The 9,949-nt window shown below is 39.1% G+C and overlaps 1 pseudogene; it reads right to left on the bottom strand.

The window, feature by feature from the left end:
- Positions 1 to 1,713: 1,713 nt before the first annotated feature.
- LOC114694129 lies at positions 1,714 to 2,733 on the bottom strand (annotated as a pseudogene).
- Between the last annotated feature and the right edge of the window lie 7,216 nt (positions 2,734 to 9,949).

The raw sequence follows: 9,949 nt of genomic DNA, 5'->3' as shown, positions 1-9,949 counted from the left end.
TTGTGATCGGATTAAGGGTGTGTGCTACCACTGCCAGACTTCTGCTAGATGGCTTGCTATTAGCTCTGACCCCCAGGCAACTTTATTTATTAATAAAATTGCATTTCAGCACAAATAAAATATCACCATATTTTGTATGTTCTGTATGTTTAGTGTTTTGATTATTATGTGGGGACTTTCTTTTCTGATCCAATCTATTTGTTGTTCTGTAAGCTTATTTTACTTTTATAGGCATTTCCTTCTTTAATTTAGCAAAATTTTCTTCTATGCTTCTGTTAAATGTATTTTCTGCATTTTTGAGCTGAGATTTTTCCCCTTCTTCTGTTCCTATTATTCTCAGGTTTGGTCTTCTCATACTATCACAGGTTTCCTGAATTTTTTTTGGGTTTTGGGTTTTTTTTAGATTTTACATTTTTTTTTTTTTTTATTTTTGACTGATGAATCTTTTTTTTTTTTTTTTTTTTTTTTTTTTTTTTTTTTTTTTTTTTTTTTTCCGAGACAGGGTTTCTCTGTGTAGCTTCGCACCTTTCCTGCAACTCACTTGGTAGCCCAGGCTGGCCTCGAACTCACAGTGATCTGCCTGGCTCTGCCTCCCGAGTGCTGGGATTAAAGGCGTGTGCCACCACCGCCCGGCTGTGTGTGTTTTTTTTTTTTTTTTTCTTTCTTTTTTTTTCTATTATATCTTCAATGCCTGAAATTCTCTCTTCCATTTCTATATTTTGTTGAGAATTATTTTTTTTGTATATGTAGTTCAATGCTCAGGTCTTGAAGTTTCCTTAATCTGTTTCCTTTCTTTCTTTCTTTTTTCCTTTCTTGTCATTATTAAGGGATTTATTGGTTCACCCAATTTTTTTGTTCGTCTTTTCCTTAATTTAAGGGATTTTTTCATCATCATACAAAATAGAAGAATCTATAATGTACCCATTAAAATGATAAAAAAAAATAGAAGGGTGAGGCTATAACAGATAGCTGTTTAGATTCCTAGACATTTCATGGTGTGATTACAATCAACTGCCCAGCTCCGAACTGGAGATCCTGGAGCTATGTCATATTCTGGTGCAATGACAAAAGAAAAAAATAAAAGGATTTTAAAAAGAAGAAGGAGGAGGAGAATGAGGAGGAAAAGGAGGAGGAGGAGAAAAAAACAAAACAAAACCACATCACAACACAAAGAAGAATTAAGTCCTGAATTACCTGCTCCTTCATGCACACCCTCTTCAACTTGAAAATGGCACAAAAGAAATAGCTAACCACACCCTAAAGACTACTCTTGGTGTAAAACAGGTAACTGATGGGCTAGAATGGGAATAGGGCATGGAGATCTGTCTAAAAAGGTCCCTTTCACACAGGTGTGTGCATGCTTCTCAGCAATTAGGATTAGGACACCAGGGTTAGATGCTCAGGAAGTCACAGTTTCATCTGTGGACTTGATACAGATTTACAAAGGACCCGCACAATCCCCGATTCCACTTGCCGCCTGACATCTCTAGAGGGGCTCCTCCTCAAGCCACATCTACAGCTAAAAGGACCCTGTCTGGAGAATGGTGTGTCTGCTGTCTCTGAAATGGTAAGGACCTTATAGCCCAGTCATCTTTAGCCTGGAGATCTACCATGGTAATTATCAGTTCTAGATATAACATTAAAAGGTACACTGAATTCTGAAGGTAGCTATGCTGCAAAATAGTTTAAAATAAACGATTGTACAACATCCATTTATGCTTGAAATTCCAGTCATAGACCAAGCTGTGACCTCCCAAATTGATGTTCTTGCCATCCAGCTAAATTGACAGCATCAGTTTCATACCTGGCTTTAGGGTCTGTGTATGTCCTGACTGGATCAGGCTACTTTGGCTAAAAGCTGGCATCTGGGGTTGCCCTGAGGTTGCCCTGATAACTTTACTGTGGGTCCAAAGCAAGTGTTACTGTTTCCAGTTGTCTAGGTGAGACTGACAGTAGCCTCCAACTTGTTCGCCTTCTGGTAAATGGAGACACCAAATTCTGTCCCAACACTCATATTAGTATGAAGGTGGAATTCATCTGTTTCATAGCCAGCTGCAAAGTTGTTCCGGGTCACACAGGACTTTGAGGTCTCAAAATTCATCTGGTAGCCAGCCAGCCAGCCAGCCAGCCAGCCAGCTAAACCTGATAGCCAAGCACCAAAGTGTCCCAGATCAATGGTACAGTCATGTTGAAGTCCACATCACAGTCCAGCTTGCTGTGCTACCTCCTGTACCCTGTCTTAAGTTTAGGATTTTTTCCTCCAGTGAGAAGAGTGAATTGAAGGTCAGCTTCAATCCACACTGGAACTTGTCTTTCAAGGTGATCTTGGTGCCCGGTGCATTGTCTGTGTTCCACTTCTCTGTAAACGTCAGGCCACATTCAATCAGTCTGTACTGGGTTTCCAGGCTGCCTTTCACTTTGGTGGTCTCTGTGTTGGCTGAACCTGACCCAGTAAATCCCAATACAATCTATTCTCAATCTTCGTTTTCAAGTCAGTTTTATTAAGCCACAGCCAAAACCCTTGGTGAAGAAATCCTTGGCAGATGGGCCCAAATCAGCATATATGGGAGGCCAGGCTATCTTCTTGCAGATGGTGATGGATGGCAGGAACAGCAAGGCGGGGCATCCTTTATCATCTTCATAAGTTGTTTTTAAGGTCATTTTCTTGTCTTCAGATGCACTGCAATATTTGGGTCTTGCTGTTCTAGGACAGGTGAGCTCTGCTGGTGCCATATTGCCCTGGCTGTTGTTGGTTCTATTTTTATGTTGGTGTTTAGGCATTTTGGTTTTGCATGACTATAGGTCTAGGTGCTGATTTCTGAGTTTGTCTTTGTTGGATGTGTGTTTTGTTCCTTGTTTTCTGCTTCCTCTTTGGTCTTCTGGTCTTTGTGGCCTGGATTCTGGCACCTGTGACCTCCCTCCTCTAGTAGGGAGTCTCTGTCCAATTTGGGGACTGGCCTTGTGTCTAGCTTGGCCTTTGGCATGGTATGGGGGTCTCTGTTCTTCTGACTGATGTGACCTGCACCTATGCTTCTCACTGATGTAGCCTGTTCTTCTGATTGGTAAGGCCTGCACCAATTTTCCTGAATGTTGTGTCTTGTACCTGAGCAGTGGAAATCCTACAGGAATTGAGGGCAAGGCTTGGCCTCAGGCAGGAGATGAGGTGGGAGGGCCCGAGCTGTAGAATGTGTCTTTGGGAACAGAATCTAGGGAGTGGGAGTTCAGCTGGCAGGAGTACCATTGATCTGTTCCTCTGAGTGGTATGGCCTACACCTGAGCCTAATTGTGTTTGTGGTGTGTGTGTGTGTGTGTATGTGTGTGTGTGTGTGTATGTGTGTGTGTGTGTGTATGCGTGTGATTGTTCATTTCTGTTTACAGGTGTGATAAAGTTTATATATATGTATATATAATATATATCACACACTTATATATGGATACTTTGTTTTTAATGTTTATATATATGTGTGTACGTATAAGTGTGTGTGTCTATATATCTAGTTTTGTTTATACATGTGTGCATGGACATGTTAAGGCTACATGATTACTTTGTACATCATCCCAAGGAATATCCTCTACCTCCAGTGACACAGTCTTTCATTTGACTGGAGTTCTACAATTCAGCTACGCTGTTTGTCAATAAAGCCCGGGGCCCATCCCCTGCTGCCACGGGGACTGCAGATGTATAGCACCGGACTGAGGTTTTTGTTGTGTTCTAGTGACCAAACGTAGGTCCTGTACTTGCAAGGCAAGTCATTTGCTAGAGAAGTCACCCCGCAGTGCTGTGTCAAGGGAGGAGCACTGCACTGATTAGAAGAGGAATCCACTCTAGAATTACAAGCTCTGCTTCCATGTCTTCTCTGCCTGCCTGCTGCACGGCCGCTTGGCACGTATCCCTTGTGTTTTCTAATGATTACATTCTCTGTTGACTTCATTCACAAACTGAAGGGGTTACTTGAGTGGACCTTCGTGTGTGTTATGACTGAAGTCTGTTATAAATCTCAATGAAACCCTTTTTTTAAGATTTATTTTATTTTTTTTTTAAAGATTTATTTATTATGTATACAGCATGTATGACTGCAGGCCAGAAGAGGGCACCAGATCTGATTACAGATGGTTGTGAGCCACCATGTGGTTGCTGGCAATTGAACTCAGGACCTCTGGAAGAGCAGTCAGTGCTCTTAACCTCTGAGCCATCTCTCCAGCCCCGAAACCCTTTCTTAAAACAAAATAAAACAAAACAAATGCCTCACTACAAATACTATAAACCAAACAAAACTGATAAATATATATATAAAAGCATGCCTGGACCTGGACTTTAATCGATAACAACACGAAAATTAATGCGTTAAAAAATTGGGTAGACTAAGTTAGTTTAAAAAAGATCTCCTCTGCATATTTCATTTACCCATGTAAACTCATTTGTTAGAGCTAAAATGGCATGCTTTTCTTAATAGTAGCAAAGTAAGAATGCATTTCTACCAAAAAGGAGTTTATTCCATAGCCCAGTAAATGATCCTGAAAATAGCATTACACCAATGGCTTCTAATTGAAATTTAGGATAGTGCTGTGAATTTCACCAGCTGTTCTTATTGGAATGGAAAGTCTTATGAAAAACACAAAACTGCACTCAGGGACTTACAAACACACGTTTTAGGAGGTCAAACAAGATATTTAAACAGCAGGTTCCGTATATTGGAGACAGAATTATTTATTTATTTACTTCAGTACATAGCCCTTCTTTCATGAATATGGGGAAAATTTTCATGACCATATGTCTTGTGTGTGGAATTATTTGTACACCCATTTGTAGAGTACCACTAATAGTTACCAACAGCATGTTCTATCAACAGTAGCATACAGAATCATGGACCAAACAGTACAGCAATATAAATGGAAAAATTATTATGAAATCTTTTTAAGAACTTTACTTCTTTCTTTTCCAAATGCATGATGGCATCTCTGTATAAAATAATTTGTGTAAGAAATTGATTTATTATTTCCTGACCTCCCTTTATATAGACAAATTTTAACAAGCAAGAAAGAATCAGGATAGTATAAATAAAATCCCTGAATGCTCTACATCGAACAATGAGGCTGGGAGAATGAGGTGTTGGAGAGTATGGGATCTGTGGTGAAATCCAGTGACATGCCTCTTGATTTGCTACATATCTCAAAGCCGTGGGATTGCAGAAGCCAGTATCACAAAGGCATCCACTGATGCAGAAAAACACAACACAACACATCCTCAGTAAAATTACAATATCTCTATCTACTAAGACCAGGGGAAAAAATCACAGTGCTAACAAAACTCTCAAACAAGAAATGTCCCCATTCTTATCAAACATCACTGTCAAGTCTACATCACCCATGATCGCACATGACCGGTTAGAAGCCGAGGAGAGAGCCCTACACTTTTTCTCATACCTCCTCACTGTGCTTGTATCAGAGACTGCCGAGTAGGAAGGTTAGGTGATCATCTCTGGTTACAAACAACTCCAAACTCTCCACAGTTTCAGTGAACAGGATCCACCAAGGGGTACACTCCTTAACAATATGGAAGACTTTCTGTGCTCACCTCGTCTGCTGTGCTGTGAAAAGTAGCCTGCCAGACTGTCAGAACTTTCAATACTTCCCACAAGACAAGTTCCTCCTTGAACCCTCTCAAGACTGGAGAGCATGGAATCCCCAGGCAACAATCAGGAGGCAACCATCACCTCCTCTCTTCTGTGGAAAGAGTCTGCCTGAATGTGAAGATTAAATACTCTGTGAATTCTCACTGGAAGACTGGGTGGAGAAAAATCTGAGGAGGAAGGATGAGGAGAGGACATTCTTTAGCTACTGAGGCAGATGACTTCGGGAGAAAATGAATCCTGGCTGTTTGGGAATACCAATCAAAAGAAGACTGTATGCCTTTCAGGGACAGATGATTTCAACTATAAACCATTTATTGATTTTTATAGTGGACATTGTGCAAATATTTTTTTTCTGGGAAAGTGTGACACAAACATCTATTCATCCTAAGTACAAAAATAACCCTGTTGATTATCTGCAATCCTAGCAGGCAGCCCATCCTGCCAGAGAAGGAGTTCTCAACCTGTGGGTCAGAAACCCTTTGGAGGTCAAACAACCCTTTCACAGGGGTCGCCCAAGCCCATCAGAAAATAGAGATATTTACATTACGATTCATAACAGGAACAACATACAATTATGAAGTAGCAATGAAAATAATTTATGATTGAGGTCATCACAATATGAGTATCTGTATTAAAGGGTCACAGAAATAGGAAGGCTGAGAGCCACTGTTTTCTAGAGAGTGTCCTCTTGGCTACTCTTCAGGTATTGGGAGTGTTTTGTTTGTTAGTTTGTTTTTCCCTTTTGTTCTGTTTCATCATCTAGGGTAAGGACTTGTGAATTTTGCTACTTGCTACGTTGTTTACTTCCATAGACTCCCATGCCTCCGTATAGGAGGGAATGTTTCACTTTAGAGAAAATTGCTACACAACATGATTGTTGTAGATAGCACTGAAAACACACACATACACACACAATAACTACCATACAATGGCCTGTCTATAACCATAAAATTCCATAATCTGTCATATATATATATATATATATGTATCTTGCCTTTCTATATTGAAATGCATATTTTATACAATATATTTAGTAAGTATATATAAAAATATATAATATACAGCATGCAAGTCTATATATGTATAACCATACAATATGTAAAATTTTGTAGTATTGTCTGAAGCTCCTTCTTTCTATTTATTAGAATGGTTTGCACAGGTTTTTCTCTCACTTTTTAGTTTGTGATTCAAAGAACACCAAAGAAAAACAATGCCCTGTTTGCCCTGCAGGTACCTAGAGATATTCCTTCATGTTTATTCTTCAAAATGTTAAATTTTAGTTTTATTATCTGATGTTCAACTTGGATTTGTCAATGTGTATATGCTTAAGTCCTTAAGAATAGTTTTCTCTTAACGTCGTCTTCTCAGTAACAAGATTGAATTCCTCTTCTGTCCAGTGAGCAGGCTGCCTGTTTTGGAGAATGTACTTACCGCCTGAATTCTGGGAGAAAATATACCAACCCTATCACTTCTGTCAGAGCAATTTATCTTTTTATCTCAATTTCTTTAACACTTAAAACATAAAATTAAAGGGGAAAATATTATTAGCAAACTTCATAATCTAGTCGTAAAAGAGTGAAAACTATCACAAAATAGGTTGTTTTGATTCAATAATCATAATCTCATGATTACACTCTTTTCTACAATGAATATAAGGAGTAATTTGAAGTCTTTAATCCTTCATGATGGACTTATTTTGTGATACGACATTGTGTGTGTGTGTTTGTGTATGAGAGAGAGAGGAGGGGAGGGAGAGAGGTGGGCAGTGGAGGGAAATGAAAGAGAGAAAAAATGGAAAGCAGTAGGGGTGAAAAAGAAAGAAAATTTACATCTCTGTACATAAAATTGCATTCCTACATTGTTATTCTTTGCAGTTATATTTATTTTAAAACATTATTTTCTCATACTCCTTTCAACACCAGATTATTCATTGATTCATATTTTTAAACTTAAAACAGTGTGCATTAGTAATTTAAGGTTTCTTAGACTAGGAAAAAAACTGACAGAAAACTGATGCATGCAGGAAAAGACAGCTCCATGGCCAAGAGAGCAGCCTGTCTTCCAGAGAATCCCAGTTCGGTGTCAAGCACACACATCAGGCAGCAGCTCACAACAAACCGTAAATCCACCTCAGTGGGATCCTCTGCCTCTGCAGATACATGCACAAATGTGTACAGACACATAATCAGACACATACATACAAATAGTTAAATGGGCCTTTAACAAAACTGATGGTATTCACCTACGAAGGCTGAAGTCGGGCTGGACTGGTATTTCAAGCACAAAGGCTGTGGCCGAGCCCCCACCTAAATGTTTTGTGTGCTTATGGTAGTTTGGTATGTGTAGGATTTTTTTTCCCTCAAAGATAGAAGTACAAAATATTCCATTTATAAAACAGTAGAGAGCCCATAAAAAGTATTTTGTTCCTTGTGATATTATCTAAATTTTAGAAGTCTTATTTTAAAGATAAGCATGGAATCATGCCGCTAGAGCAGGCAAATAGAACTTTCATTATGAAAACTCGGTGCTATTTTCTTTTTTTCTTGAACTTCTCAAAAAGAAGTAATGAGAGTACTTTAGTTAGGCTGCCAGTGAGTAGATTTTTAATGAGGATTTCAGCGCTGAAGGCTTCAGAATATCTGTTCAGAAAGGACAAATGAAAAGAACGGACCAAGACTGAGCCGCTTAGCATTAACACACATCTGTTTTCTTCTGGTAAAGTTCGTTAAAATAGAGTGAAAAAAGTCCTAATGGCAGAAGAACCCTTCGCAGTGATGAGCCAAGGTAGTCCAGAACTGAAAACGAATCCTGCAAACCAACAGTGATGTAAACCAAGTCTTGTTTACACACTTGGCAGGATGCCTAAGAAATTTGCCTAGGAAGGAGGCTTCTCTGTTCTGTGCCATTCCGAAGCTTTGCCCATTTCATTTACACGGTTTTGAAGTTTGGTAATGAGTCCTACTGCGTGCTAATGCTTTGGTACCCTTCATACAATATCACTCTGCAGACTGGCCATACTGCATTAGGAGCAGCTTCCCACAAATGAAATTCTTTACCAAATATTAGAACGAAGGTTATGACCTAATGCACAACACCCAAACTAGCTACTTCTCTCTGTCTTTAGAAATTATTTTCTCCACTGGGTGTTTGTACTACCAAATTCCTCTGTTTCATGATTGGTGTGCAGGTTTGAATCAGAGTCTTGGCAAGATTTTAATATTTCAAACATGTTAACAAGTGATTGTAAGGAGAAGTCATTTTAGCTGAGTTGTGAGTACTTTATTATTATGTAAAAAAGCAAGGATCTCCAGTCTCTTCTTAAAAAGCCACAATCGTAGCTTCTTATTTTAGAAAGAATAAAACTACAATGATTTATCATATAAATCCCATTTCTGATCTGGAAATTCTCATAAATTCATTCATTAAAGGATGATCACATACATACCATATATATAATTAAAATTAAAAATCCCATATATATATATATACTTTTCAACATCTTTCATTGGAAATACTCAACATATTAAATATTGTGGACCATTTAATTTTTTGTCAGTATGTGGGGCTGGAGGAAACAGTCCATCTACATCTAGATTACAAGGTTTCTTCTGGCAGAGTAGCAGGTAGCCATGTTAGAAGAGACCTTTCCTGAGCAGAGGGCTGGGTCTTGCTCCTCCTGCTTTTTGGCTGATGCCACTTTCTTCATTGCAGTTTGCCCTCCTTAGGAGCTTAATGAGGACTTTTCCCAAAGGTCCTCCATGTATAACCCACAGCATAGTTTCTGTCTTTTCCAGTATAACTTCTAAAAAAGGAAATAGTTGATATTCAATTCTAGTGAGAGGCTGTCTGTATCTAAACCTTCATCTGACCATCTGAGCCTTCATCTGACCATCTGAGACATCATCTGAACATCTGAGACATCATTTGACCATCTGAGACATCATCTGACCATCTGAGCCTTCATCTGACCATCTGAGACATCATCTGAACATCTGAGACATCATTTGACCATCTGAGACATCATCTGACCATCTGAGACATCATCTGACCATCTGAGCCTTCATCTGACTATCTGAGCCTTCATCTGACAATCTGAACCATCATCTGACCATCTGAGACATCATCTGACTAGCTGAGCCTTCATCTCACCATCTGAGACATCATCTGACCTTCTGAACCATCATCTGACCATCTGAGACATCATCTAAACCTTCATGTGACTATTGACAGTAGTCAGATCAAGTTGCCTGCCAAGGTCTTGATTTGCTGCTATGAGCATCAGCTTTGAGAAGTTTATGATTTTTGTAGCTTATTGA

This window comes from Peromyscus leucopus, chromosome 9 (genome assembly GCF_004664715.2).
Source record: "Peromyscus leucopus breed LL Stock chromosome 9, UCI_PerLeu_2.1, whole genome shotgun sequence".
Classification (NCBI taxonomy): domain Eukaryota; kingdom Metazoa; phylum Chordata; class Mammalia; order Rodentia; family Cricetidae; genus Peromyscus; species Peromyscus leucopus.
The sequence above is the reverse complement of the archived record's forward strand: the minus strand, read 5'-3'. Positions and strand labels throughout refer to the sequence as shown.